The 13,707-nt window shown below is 38.6% G+C and overlaps 1 non-coding gene across 1 annotated transcript; it reads right to left on the bottom strand.

Moving 5' to 3' along the window:
* Positions 1-3,549: 3,549 nt before the first annotated feature.
* Positions 3,550-3,651, bottom strand: LOC123391710. Its single transcript, XR_006606405.1, has one exon. It is a non-coding gene; the product is annotated as a U6 spliceosomal RNA (small nuclear RNA).
* Positions 3,652-13,707: the final 10,056 nt, after the last annotated feature.

The following is a 13,707-nucleotide window of genomic DNA, read 5'->3' as shown; positions in this document are numbered from 1 at the left end:
CAGCCAGATCTGAACTAATAGAATTCTTACCAAAGGCAAAGCAACTCGATCATTTTGGTTGGCTCGTGAAGCTTTTTCATTGCACGGTTTGCACAAGGCTTTCTGAAATACCTGTAATAATTAATTGACTCTCTTCCTCCAAATAGTAAGCTCACAAAAGTTAATAGCCTGTGTGGAGCTGTCCCTGATGCTGAGACATGAGTCCCTCTACCAGAACGCCATCTTAAGTGTGTAGGTTTCCCCCCAACAAATGATTCCTGCAGGTGTTCTGCAGACAGACAGATGTGCTACATGAGCAGTTCTCAAATAGTGTGGTCAGGAGTTTTGGGTAAGTCTATTTAGGGTCCAGAATATATTTCCAAAATATATATTTGATCACCGAATGTCAGAAGTGTTTTAAGGTGGGAGTCAAAATGTTGACTCTCTGTAGGGAAGTATTAAAAGGTCATCTGGCACTGGAAGCTAAGGAAGACTGAAGAGGTGAAGGTCTGGAGTTAGAAATGTCCACTGTGTATGTATGTGTGTGTGTGCGCACACGCACAAGGGACAGTTATGGGGAGAAATGAGCAATAGTGCACTAGTAAACCACCTTTTGGGGAAAAACAGGTCCTAGTTGGTAGCACTTGCCAAGTTCCATGTTGTAAATACTCTTACCACAGCCAGTTTCAAGCGATCAACAATTCAATAATGTAACATATTTATATTTACTTTATTTTTAACACATTTCAAATTTAACAGTTGGCTCTCTCAAGCCTGTATGAGCCTGTTCCAACAAACTTGTTTATCACCATTCTCAAGGTAGAGCCAGGAGATGCTGTGATTGAGAATGGGTGTCTGATAGCTCAGATGAAGGGAAAAGTCAAGAAAGCATCATTTCTAAGATGAAGTCTAAGACTGAAGAAATTACAGCCAGAAATGATTCAGAGTCAAGGAGGCCACAATGAAGAGAAATTCTGGAAGGTAACAATCTAGTTACCAAACTGAAAATGAAGCCCTTGGATGTGGGGGCATAGCCCAGACACAGGGACTGATTAGACAAGGAGGAGAAGAGGAAGAGCCGTAGTTCACACAGGGTAAGGATCCGCTTGCCTCAGACCAGATGTGCATTCCTGTCTGACATGATGATTGTCATCGCCCTTTCCACGTTTGCTCTTGTGCAATATGTTCATCTTTCTCTCCTTGAGGGAATTTCAAGCATCTTTGACAATACTGGAAAATACTGCTCACCAGGAATTTGTAGACAAGAAGTCCAAGCCCGGTGTCCACAGCCTGGAATACCAAATAGGACTGAACAAGTAATTTAAACAATTATATATACAGCAATAGAAACTCTAGAAACAGACAAAATTTGGAGACCCAGGTGGGTAATCAGCAGGCAGTCAGATTTTTGGAAGCCCATCAGCAAATATTAGGATCATGGAGATAGGATAGGTCCCTGGACCAGGGAAAGAGAGGGATAAAATGAATGGCAAAGTTTCCTAAGCTGAGCAATTATGTCAGACACTTTGGATTATATGTACAAAATCCATTTGTTCCCTCTTACTTAGAATCTTTGTTTATTTGGCTTGCATAGAAAGGTTTAGCCATGTAACTAATTTCTAGCCAATGAAATATAAGCAGCTATTGCTAGATAGAACTTCCTGAAAAATTCTGTAAAAAGAGGACAAAGAGCTACCATGTGCCTCCTACCTCCTTCCCCTTTATCTCTTTCTTCTGCTATTTCCTTGAAAGACAACAATGATAGTTGGTGCTTCAACAGACAATTTGGCCCCGAGGAAACCTTGCAAATAGAAACAGTGCTAAGGATGTTGTTCTAGAAAGAAAAACAAAATCTTGGTCTCTGACCACTGAAAACTGTCAGAGCATTCCTGGGCTGTCTACCTCCGGATGTTTTTTACAGGAGAGAAAAATAAACTTTAGCCTTGTTTAAGCCACTGTTATTCACTGCTTTTGTACCAACAGAAATTCTTGATACAGCCAGCCAACAAGCCAAGTGTTAAGGAATAGGAAGGAAGCAGAGATGGGATTTTGTTTTAAGAATTCCAGTACAACGTGAAGAAGAAGGAAGAAGCATAATTACTAGGACCAGGACATAAGGTAAGAGCCAAAGTAGTAGGTGATGGACATTGAGGAGGGTAAGTGTTGGTGGTGAGGGCTGTGAATTGTGTAAGACTGATGAATCACAGACCGGTACCCCTGAAACAAATAACATATTATATGTTAATAATAATAATAAAAGAGCCAAAGGAACAACACTACTCAAAGCCTACTTCTCTGAAAAAGCTACTTCAATCCAAATTTAAAGTCTCCCACTCAACATTGCCTTTTGTCAATAAGCCAAGAACAGGATGGCAGATAGTCTAGAGAGAGCAGTCAAGAGCTTGGTGGCTGGGAATCGAGAAGGGCCATCTTGGGGCAGGGGACCAGGAAGGTCAATTGCATTGGTAGTGAAGGTTTCAGAGACATATAGAAAACTTCAAGACCTATGAAGCTTTCATGAGACTGTAATTCTCATCTGGATGATCAGCCCACATCTGGCCTCCCACGGTCTGGTGATGAAACTCTCCAGGCTACAATCTGATATCACAGTCCTCACCCACAGTCAGCTCAGAACCAGATTTCAAGAAGCCTGAGGATGGTGAGGAGGGAAGCTAGTGGAGATGCAGCTTGAAGGACAGAGATGGAGCTAGAAAGAAAGAAGGCATTTGAATGAAGGGCTTGAGTGAAGGAGAAAAAGAATAATGAATGGTACCTGCCATGAATTCTGATCAAAATTAGGAGGGTATGATTGTGTTTATCTGGGGCCATGAAAGAGCAGAGCAGTAAAAACTAGACTCAGACATCATCTTTTCAGTGCTCTAGAGTACGGTAGTGTCTTATCTGAGAAGGGATGACCCAAAAGTCCAAAACTGCTTCTTTTCTGCCCCCTTTACAATAACCAAAGCACAGTGCAAGAATATTAGTGCACTGGTGTCTAGTTTCCTCTCTATGATAGCACCTGCAATGCTGTCACCAAGAGACCTCCTATTTGCCAAGTTCAGTGGACACTGTTCATTTCTTATCCATGGCCTCTTTGAGTCCTCAGACACCGCCTCCTCTGTGCCAACACTCTGAGTTCTCCTCCCAGCTCCATCACCCCCTTCCCATCTCACACTAGCACATCTCATGGTTAGTGTTCCTAGTGTTCTGTCCTCAGTCTTTACACTCCTCCATTTATAATCTATTTCTAGACTCCTCCCATGTAAGGTATTTCATTTGTTCTGTGTATCCCAACTCCAGTATCTATGCCTTCAGCTCATACCTTGTCCTTGGCTCTAGACTTCTAGATCCTATGCCCCACCACCAGCTCCATATGCCCCACCACCAGCTCCAGCCCCATGAGTTCAAAATGAGAATTTGCCAATGGCTTTGAAAGCCTTTGGAGTATGGGAGGATGTCTCCTACCTCTTATAGCTTCAGTGCATGGAAGCATTCAGCAAGTATTGTCAAATGACAACATGGCTGGATATTTTCAACAAACACATTTAAATGTCACTTATGTACATATTTATTAATATGGAATGCTTCATGAATTTGTGTGTCATCATTGTACAGGGGCCACGCTGGTCTTCTCCGTATCATTCCAATTTTAGTGTATTTGCTAAATATTGATTTATTTAGCATTTTACTGAAATATAATTGACATACAAAAAATTAAACACATATGAATTGTACAATTTGATGTTTTGACATATGTCCACCTATTGAATGTTCACTACAATCAAGACAGGGAACATAGTCATATTGCCAAAAGTTCCCTTTTGTGCCCCTTTGTGATTCATCCCTCCTGTCCTCCCCATCTTCCAGTCCCCCACTGCCAATCAATGACCAATCTAATTTCTATCACTGTAGCTTAGTTTCTATTTTCTATAATTTTATATAAAAGAACTCATATATTATGTACTCTCTTTTGGGGCCTGGCTTCTTTTTTAATTACCCTTATTTCTTTATTTATCAATAGTCCATTCATTTTATTGCTAAATAGTATTTTTTTCTTTCTTTTTTTTTTTTTTTTGTTGTGTTATGTTAGTCACCATAAAATACATCATTAGTTTTTGATGTAGTTTTCCAAGATTCATTGTTTAAGTATAATACCCAGTGCTCCATGCAATACGTGCCCTCCTTAATACCCATCACTAGGCTCACCCATCCCCCCACACCCCTCCTTTCTAAAACCCTCAGTTTGTTTCTCAGTCCACAGTCTCTCATGGTTCATCTCCCCCTCTGACTCCCCCCCTTCACTTTTCCTTCCTTCTCCTAATGTCCTCCATGTTATTCCTTATGTTCCACAAGTAATAAAACCATATGATAATTGACTTTCTTTGCTTGACTTACTTTACTCAGCATAATCTCCCAGTCCCATCCATTTTGATGCAAAAGTTGGGTCTTCATCGTTTCTGATGGCTGAGTAATATTCCATTGTATATATGGACCACATCTTCTTTATCCATTCGTCTGTTGAAAGGCATCTTGGCTCTTTCCACATTTTAGCTATTATGGACATTGCTGTTATAAACCTATGGCCCTTCTTTTCACTGCATCTGTATCTTTGGGGTAAATACCCAGTAGTGCAATTTCCAGGTCATAGGGTAGCTCCATTTTTAATTTTTTAAGGAATCTCCACATTGTTTTCCAAAGTGGCTGCACCAACTTGCATTTCCACCAACAGTGTAAGAGGGTTGCTGGATAGTATTTTATTGTATTGGTATACCACAGTTTGTCTATTCATTCACCTATTAATGGACCTTTGTGTTGTTTCCAGTTTTCAGTGATTACAAATAAAGCTGCTATGAACATTTGTGGAAAAGTCTTTGTGTGGACATATGCTTTCTTTTCTCTTGAATAAATAAGAACAGAATGACTAGATTATATGGTAGGTATGTATTTAACTTTAAAAGAAACTGCCAAATGTTTCCCCAAGTTTTGTATCATTTTACAATTCCACCATGGTCTGTTCTAATTCTTTCACATCCTCAACAACACTTGGTGTGGTTAATAGTTTTAGTTTTAGCCATACTAACAGATGCTAAGTGGTGTCTTACTGTGGTTTTAATTTGCATTTTCTTATTGACCAACACTGTTGAGCATCTTTTCATGTGCTTACCTACCATTCCTCTATCTTCTTTGGTGAAGTATCTCTTTATTTTCTCTGCCCATTTTTAAACTGTGCTGTTTTGAGAGTTATTTGTACAGTTGTCTCTTCAGCAACATGGGGGCTAGGGGCAATGACTCCCCCACATAGTAAAAAATCCACTTGTAACTTTGGACTCTCCCAAAACTTAACCAATAGCCTGCTATTGACTGGAAGCCTTAGTGATAACATAAACAGTTGATTTGATACATATTTTGTGTAAGTACTATATACTGAATTTTTACATTAACATAAGCTAGAGAAAAGAAAATGTTACTAAGAAAATCCTGAGGAAAGGAAAATACATTTCAGTACTATACTGTATTTATATAAAAAAAAATCCATGTCTAAAGTGGACCAGATCAGTTCAACTCATGTTGTCCAAAGATAAATTGTATATTCTGAATGTAAGCTATTTACCAGATATATATGACTTGCAAATATCTTTTCCCAATCTGTGACTTGTCTGCTCTACACTTTTAACTGTCTTTTGAAGAGCAGAAATTTTTAATTTTGGTGAAGTTCAATGTATTCTTTTATGGATTGGACTTTTATACCATATCCAAAAAATCTTTGCCTAACCAAAGTTTACAAATATTTTCTCCCATGTTTTCTTTTTTATTTTTTTTTAACATTTTCTTTTTTATTTGAGAGAGAGAGCACAAGTGGGGATGGGGGAAGGCATAAGGAGAAGCAGGCTCCCTGTTGAGTGGGGAGCTGGATGGATGGGAGATTGATCCCAGGACCCCAAGATCATGACCTGAGCTGAAGGAAGATGCTTAACAGACTGAGCCACCCAGGTGCCCCTCTCCCATGTTTTCTTCTAGAAATTTTTTAATTTTAGATTTTACATTTAAGTCTATGATCCATTTTGAGTTAATTTTCATATATGGTGGAAAGTATGGGTTGAAGTTCATTGTTTTGCAAAAAATAATTTATTGAAACATATATAAATTTAAACAAATTATAAGAGAGTTTTTTCTTGTGAATCAGTGGAAGCTTTTAATTTAAAAGTCTGTAATCAGGGATACTATGCCAACAGCCTAAGCCAACTGCTTGCCTAATTTTTGAAAACATACTCTTTATTTATTCTCTTTTCAAGGTGTTCTATTCACTTTTTTATTTGTATAGTAAAGGAATAAATCAACATTGTTTGTATCCCATGTTCCACTGGCTTATCAGTTTGTTATGTTTGAGCTCTATAAGCTTGTTTTTTTCTAGATAGCTCTTGGGCCTTTCAGGTAGGAGAGGAATAATGAGAAAGAAGGTAGGTATGTAATAGAGATGAATATATCTAATTGGTACCTCATTAAAGTGCTCAAAACTCTTAGATGCTGCATTAGGGAAACTCCAGGGTTATTGCATGAAGCATCTTTTTTTTTTTTTTTTTCAAGAGAGAGAGGAGGGAGGGACAGAAGCATAGGGAAAGAGAGAAAATCAAGCAGACTTCCCACTGAGCACAGAGCCTGGCATGGGTCTCAATTTCATGACCCTCAGCTCATGATCTGAGTTGAAATCAAGAGTCAGATTCTTAACCAACTAAACCACCCTGGAGCCCCATGAAGCATCTTTTCTGTGTGGATTTTGACCCATGCAAGAATGAAATGCCTTTAATAATATGTGTGCATCTGTGTATTTTAGTAGGAGGCAGGAAGGAGATGGTTGATTGGAGATTTTATTTCAATTTAGTAGAGAGAGAAACCCTGAGATAAACCCATCTTCCCCCTTTGGAGTGGCCTACCAGAACTTAGTAAAATTGATCTGAAATATTGGATTGGTCTCTGGAGCCCTAAAGCCAAATGCCAGGACCCCATAAAACAGTGGAAGAGGTACATCTTTGGGTAGCCATTTAGGCTAGGTAGTGGATGTATGTGGTCATATGTGTTGCTTCCAAGCATCCATTCTTCACTATCCCATTCTTCATAACCCCATATCTTTGGGAAGTCAGATGGTGAACTGAAGTCAGATGCTGAACCTACCTCTAACTTCGGGTGTATGACATTGATATATTAGCTCTAATAATGCCGCCAGCTCTTGAGATCGGTTCATGGATGCGAATGTGACATGAGTTGATTCAGTAAGAGTGAATCTCAAGACTTGTACAGAAATTATCTGAAGTTTCTTTTCTACTCCTCCAAGCACTCAATAATAAAATAGTAAGGGCTGAAATTGCTGCCACCATGAAAAGACAGGTTCTGTCTGAAACACTATAGATGGCAGAAGGAATAGGCAATGAAAAAAGTCCTTGGCGATATAATTGAATGGTTAGATCAAACTTCACTTGACTTCTTCAAGGCTGCTCAATTGTGTGAGGCAGTAAGTTTCCTTTTTCTTTCACATCTGTCACCTAACTGAAGGAAGGATACATTTGGGTATATTAAGTTTCCAAGAAACTGAGATCTGTTAGGGTTTCTTGGGATATAGCACAAAACCTTAGCAGCCTCTTGAAAAGTTGAAACTTGGTTCAAGAAACAGGTGAGATTTAGCAAATCTGATTTTTAAAATCTCTTTAGAAATTAGACTCTAACCCTATTCTAGAGCTCTAATATACTGCTGATTTAGCTGTTTTCTGCTCCAAATACTAGCAGTTGCCTGATTCTTCTGCTTTATCTCACATTCAAATTTTGATTCAGTCAGTCAGTTGTAATTTCAAAATCTCTGTCCAACATCACTGGCAAATATACAGGTATCTGGCTGGTCTACTCTACCCTGGCAGACAAGAAGATGGAAGGTTAAAAAGTGTGGTGATGAAAGGTAAGGAAGTCTTCCATAGTAGGCTGTTAGGAAAGTTACGCTGAGCTTTCTCAGAAAGGAGTCTGTCAGGCATCATGAATGTGCTGTCCAAGACTGTGCTATCTGGGATCCCTAAACTTATGATGGGGAGTGTGAGAGCTGAAGGAACTGGGAAGCCGAGAGTTGGCCAGAGATCTGACCACGTGTCTATGGGGACGTCTGGAATGGTCCTGTTGGCAAGTCCTGTGTAATCATACAATAAAAATGTTCAAATGTGATTTTGACAAAACTCATATGGGAATATAAATGCCAAGGTGATGGGGTTCGGTCTCCTACCGTGCCTCCTGATTATATCAATCAGCTTCCCTGCCCTTGGCTTCTGGTTGGGTTTGGTCAAGAGGGAGTCCTAGTGAAAGATGAGAGAGATAGAGGAGAGTAATGTTAGGCTCTTTATTCCCCTGCGTGTTATCCTGTGGAATTGCCCCAAGTTGGCTGTGTTCCTCCACTAAAGATCACTGATCTGCATTCTGGAGATCACAGCTCCTCTAAAGGTGACTTTTTGTACATGATTCTATCCTTCTGGTTTCTGGTAACCTCTGCCTGCCCTCTGCTGTGACCAGCTCTGGTCTGGCCCTATCTCTTTTACTGTCCCTATACTCTGATCACATCTTTATAAAGAGTACCCTTATAAATAAATCTCAGTTTTCCCCTTGTTTGTGGCTTATCTATTCTTTGTCCTTAACAGTGACTTTTGGGATGCCTGGGCTCAGTCAGTTAAGCATCTGCCTTCAGTTCAGGTCATGATCCCAGCATACTGAGATGGAGTCCTGCATTGCCTTCCTTGCTCAGTGGGAGTCTGCTTCTCCCTCTCCTTCTGCCCCTCCCACTGCTTGTGCTCTCTCTCTCTTGTCTGACAAATAAATAAAATCTTAAGGAAAAAAAAAAAAAGACCAGTGACTTTTGATGAGCAGAAATTTTTGTTTTTGGTGAAGCCTAGTTTATCATTTTTCCATGTCAGTTGATTGTTTTTGTATCCTGCCTAAAAAAAAAATGTTGTTTTTCCCCAAGTCATGAAACTATTTTCCTAGATTCTCTTCTAAAACCACTGTAATTTTGATTTTGATCATAGGTTTGGCTGAACCATGGCAAATTCATAGTCATGCACAGTGTGAGATTGGGTTCAGTTTTTTCCATATGGATAATCCAGTTATTCCAATGCCATTTGTTGAAAGACTCCTATCACCACTGAATTGTTTTCATTGATGTGGTTGGAATTATATCTATCATTTTGTTATTCATTTGTTATTCATTTTCTGTTTGTTCTCTGTATTTTTCTCAGGCTTCTTTCAAAACTTTATTTTTTGTTTTTTAGCAGTTTGATTATTGTGTGCTAGACAAGGGTTTTTTTACATTTATCCTGCTTGGGTTTTGCTGAGCTTCATCAATCTGTGAATTTGTGACTTTTACCAAGTTTGGAAAAAAAAATTTTTTTGGAAGATTTTTATTTGTTTGAGAGAGAGAAAGCATTAGAAGAGGGAAGGGTGGAGGGAAAGGGAGAAACAGACTCCCACTGAGCAAGGAGCTTGATGTGGGGCTTGATCCCAGGATGTTGGGATCATGACCTGAGCTGAAGGCAGATGCTTTAACTGACTGAGCCAGCCAGGCACCCCCAAATTTGGAAAAATTTTGACCATGATTTCTTTAAATATTTTTTTTCTTCTTCATTCTCTCTTTATTATTCTCCTGGGACTTTAATTATAAATTTGTTAGATGTTTTGATATGTTTTGATATTGTCTTTCAGGTCTCTGAGTTTCTGTTCTTTAATTTTCCTTTCCTTTTTCTTTCTAGAAAATTTCTTTTCTACCTCACTCTTTCTTTTCCTCCCTCTTCCTTTCTATTTTTTTTTTTTTTTTTTTTTTTTTTTTTTTGAGAGAGAGTGAGCCCAAGCGGGGGCAGAGGGAAAGAATCTCAAGCATGGCCTAACCCAGGGCTTGACCCCATGACCCACAAGATCATGACCCGAGCCAAAACCAAGAGTTGGACACTCACCTGTTGGAGCCATCCAGATGCCCCCTATTTTTCAGAGTAATTCTATTGATCTGTCTTCCAGTTCATTGACTCTTTCCTCTATTATCTCTATTCTGCTCCATCCAGCAAATGCTTTTTTTCAAGTATTCTACCTTTCAGTTTTAGAATTCCCATTTGGCTTTTTTATAATTTCTATTTTTTTGCTAAGGTTTTCTATCTTGCATCCATTTTTAGCATATTTTCTTTTACCTCATGGACCATTGTTTAATATCTGTTTTAATATTCTTGCCTCTTAATTTTAGTATCTCATTAATTTTGGGTTGGATCTACATTGACTGTTGTCTCTCTTGAGTCTGGGTCACAATTTCCTTGTTTTATTTGGGTATTTTGGGCTGTATCCCAGACTGTGTGGTTATTATTATGTAGAGACTGGATTGTATTAAATTCCTCTGGAGAGTGTTGACTTTTCTGTTTCATCTAATTTCAGTTTAGTTTATCAGGCAATTGACTATCAGTTTGGACTAAACTTCAAACACTGTTTCTCAGGTGGGGGTTCAAATCTCAGTTCAGTCCTTTTATCATTACCCAGACTTGAGGGGTCCAACAGATATTTGTACAGAGCTATTGGAGCTCCATCTATCCAAATACTTTCTGGAATAATTCTCTCAGCTTCTTGCAGCTGTACCTCACACTATGTCTTCTGGTTCTTCAAGGCAGAATAACTGGTTTCCTTTCAGACTTCGAGATGCTCTGCATGGTGCCAACTACAGCTTAGCTCTGACCTAAAAGCCACAGAAAAGGGAAATTCACCTTACTTCATCCCCTCCTTTCCAAAATCTGCCTTTTTGTTTTCACTCTCTAAGACTTCAGATTATTTTGTTATTATATTTTTCCTGGAGTCTGTAGTTATCATCTAATAGGAGTTTATTCAGCTATTTCTAGAAGCTGAACCACTTAATTCTATGAATGTTTAGAGTGAATTCTCTCACAGGACTGGCAGTTTCTGGATTCATGCTACAATAACTAGGTCACCATGAAATTCACCTCCTTAATAATGCTTTGCATACTCTATCTTGATCTTCTCCGCTGTTTTCTTTCAAAAGCCATTTAAGTTTTCTGAAACGTTGAATGAAAACATTTCATTCTCCAAGGGGTACTTCCCAGTTCATGTTTTCTTTTTTTTAATTTTTAATTTTTTATAAACATATATTTTTATCCCCAGGGGTACAGGTCTGTGAATCACCAGGCCAGTTCATGTTTTTATGGACATCTGCTTATGGCTTTAAGAGAATGCTACTCAGTACTTTTTGCATCTGAATTCCCTCTCAAGGGACACCATTCCACTTTGCTCCCTGAAATCTTGAGTCTTTCTTTTTTCCATTTCTTTTGAGCCCACTCACTTTTCGAGGGCTAGCAATGACTAAAACACCACCTTGTTTTATCCTCCCATATATATAAGCAGTTAGATTCGGGTACATCTTCCTTTCTATACTGTATAGGTTAAGTCTGTGTAGATTTCTTTCCTTCGTATCTTTCTGGCCTGATTACTAAGATCACATTTCTTCCAAGAAAATTTTTCTCTTCTTCTAACTTAGTCAACCAATATTTTTAAAAAATTTTTCTTCTCCCCTGCTGCTCCTATTCTGTAAGTAACTCAAAAACATACTTTACTATTATTTTTCATTTTCACAAAAGAAATACATGTGCATTTATCAAATAATCAAATAACGTTACAAAGTTTTAACAAACCCCAGCTGTTCTTCACCTACCTGTTTCCCCAGGTCTATCCCAGATCTCCTTCCCCCCAAGGGCAATTACTTTCAGCTGTTTTCCCTGTTTCTTCTGGCATTCTTCCCCGTGTTTCTAAATAACAGGCTTGGACTGTTACAGACTGTTATTTATTGATTCTTTCACCCTGTCTGTATGTAGCTTGGGCGTACCCAGAGTAGACCTTGAATCAAGGACTTGAATAAAACAGATTACTTAGGAGGTAATCCTTAGAAGTACAAGTTGGACTGTGGGGAAATGAGACAGGGAAGGGCAGAGAACCTGATAAAGAGTTTAGTTTCAAATATTTCTGCCATAGACAACAGCACTGGCCTGCAATCCTGCCCTGAACTCTGGGAGATAATGTACGACAGGCCTTGGGTTACTCCTGAGAGGCAACGGGCAACCAGCTCCTCTCAGTCATTGGTTGAGGGTGCTCTAGGACCCACCGTCTGTCTGACACTTTCAGCTGCTCTGTGTACCAGTCAAGTAGATTCTATTGGCCTAAGGAATCCATCAGGCTAAAATGGCAAGTGTGTCAGTTAGAAACCATTGAGTAGCACGCATGGCAATAGGCAACGTCAAGATGACGTGGGTGCGGCTCCCATCGTATAGTGGTATTAATCAGGGTTCTCCAGAAAAGCATAACCAATGGGCTGGCATTAGGAGCATCACCTGAGAACTCATTAAAATGCAGATTCTCCAGTCCCACCCAGATCTACTGAATTTGAATCTTTGGGGTTTGGGTATGAGTTTCTGTGTTTTAACATGTTCTCTAGGTAATTCTTATGCAGGTTAAAGTTTGAGAAGCACTGGCCTGTAATTTACACAATCTCTTGATTGACTAAGCTAACAGAAGTTGAATACAGGTGAGGGAGAACAAAGGTAAATAATTATGTATATCTGATGCCCCCAATTAAACCTCTTGGAAAATGGGGCCCACAGGGAGTTCAAAAATCAGTCAAGGGCCTTTCTTACCTTGGCCTGCCTCTAACATCGCTATCGCCTGTAACAAGGGAATAGTGATAATGTTGGAGAACTTCCTGGGCTGTTGTGTAAACCAAACGGGAAACTAATGTGATGGTTCTTTGCTCCTGAATATCAATAACTGTTTCTAATAACATCACTCTTTTAAGTCATTTGAGTCTTATTTATCATATTTCCACTTTGGTGAACTACAGTAGTATGTAGCAATTTCCCCCAAATGCTAACTTTCAATCAACTGGTAAAATTGGCACTGCCATTGTTGTTACAGATTTTAATATTTAAAAATATTCATCTTTTATCCATGTTTTTCTGTTTCTGCATGAGTAAAGAATGCGTTCTTATATCTTCCACAAATTGTTCCTAGAAAGGGCAGAATTTTGTTTTGTTCTTTCTCTACAAAGATGGAATTTTTACAATCTTATATCTTGGTGACTGTTCATTGCCAATCAGGATAAAAGAGCTTTTGCCCCTCCAATAATTTCTATTTTATGATTACATGCTTGGGCAATTTCAGTATACTTTAGAGGTACAAATGGGTCTAGTTAAGTGCTATTATTTTTTTTTAATTGCTATTTTTTTTGGCGGCAGACTCATTAACAATTCAAAACTTGAATTAGAACTAACCTAAAAATGTCTTACTTTATGTCAATGAAGTCTATTAGATACAAATGAAGCCCATTTTTGCAACACTCAATGAAAAACATATCATACTTAATGAAAATCTGTTCTCAGATTTCCTAGAAAATAAGCTGAACAAAGGGGGACTAAATTAAATGTAATTTTAATATTACATGAACATGACAGAACAGAAGAAATAGAAGGGTCAAAATGCTGAACCTATTTTTAATTATCAAGGTCGTCCTGGAAGATTTTGTTTTAATTATACATCAGAGGTGATGTTTTGGGGAGCTCAAATAAATACTCATTATTCAATTTGAACTTAAATTAGGCATTGAAAACATCTTCATAAATTCAGTAAAGTCATCAGACTTTTGCTAAATCCTTAAAGTTCATTTATACT

The sequence above is a fragment of the Mustela putorius genome, unplaced genomic scaffold (genome assembly GCF_011764305.1).
Source record: "Mustela putorius furo isolate JIRA1106 unplaced genomic scaffold, ASM1176430v1.1 tig00000275_pilon_pilon_pilon, whole genome shotgun sequence".
Taxonomy (NCBI): Eukaryota; Metazoa; Chordata; class Mammalia; order Carnivora; family Mustelidae; genus Mustela; species Mustela putorius.
Note: the sequence above shows the minus strand (reverse complement) of the source record. Positions and strands in the feature narration are given on the sequence as shown.